Raw genomic sequence first — 985 nt, forward strand, 5'->3', positions numbered from 1 at the left:
TTCAGAAGTGTATTGCCAATATTTCTTCCTGTTGTTGTCATGAACCATCAACTCAGAACCGACCCATAGCTGACTCTCCAGTGAATTTTAAGAAGCAGTTCAATCACACGGGAAGAGATTGTCCCTCTTTTTTGGCAGAGCAGCTAGTGGCTTTGAGCCTTATGCCTTTGAGATTGCAGCACAGTTTCTTACCACCAGGCCACCTGCTTTTGTACAGCATCTGACAGATAAGCGCTATACACAAACAGGCAAATGATAGAGGTGAGGGAGGCATCTGCTCTCATTTAAAGTGTAATAAAATCTTATCATCTCTAGCCAAATTTATTTTTCCACAGTCAATATCTCCTCTAAAAGAATATTTGTTTACATTCCAGAATAAAGAGGATCTTTTTCTCTAGAGGCAAACAGTGCATGTTCCAGTTTCTCCGTAAGTTCCTGCAGTCATCATTCTGGACAGTCCCTCTGTGCCACATTCCATGCACATGGGTAACCATCCTACTCCATGCAGTGAAGGTGGACAGTGGAGGGGAAACCACCCCTGTTATTGCAATCACTAACAAAGGGGAGGTAGCTTAGTCAGAGGCCTGGTATTTATGAAGGAAATTAGTGTCTCAGACTCTTCATATTTCCTTATTTAACAGGAAATTGTAAATCGGATTTGGATTTATACACACCCAGATAGAGACTGACACACAAAACCAAGAATGTTGAAATAAATTTAAAATAGTAGGTATGTTGTTGTTATTGTTAAGTGCCATTGAGTCATGTGTGACTCATAGTAACCCTATGCACAATAGCTCTGAACCCTGCTCTTTCTTGTGTCAAACTCACTGTCTATGACACATCACCCAATACCCCAGTTATTGTGTCAATTCATCTCCTCCTGGGTCTTCCACTCTTGTGCTGTCCCTCTATCCTTCCAAGCATGATGTCTTTCTCAAAGAACTGGTCCCTCCTGGCAACATGTCCAAAGCATGTCAGGAAG

Source organism: Elephantulus edwardii, unplaced genomic scaffold, assembly GCF_000299155.1.
Source record: "Elephantulus edwardii isolate Elephantulus edwardi_28Jun2011 unplaced genomic scaffold, EleEdw1.0 scaffold00102, whole genome shotgun sequence".
In the NCBI taxonomy this organism is placed as follows: Eukaryota; Metazoa; Chordata; class Mammalia; order Macroscelidea; family Macroscelididae; genus Elephantulus; species Elephantulus edwardii.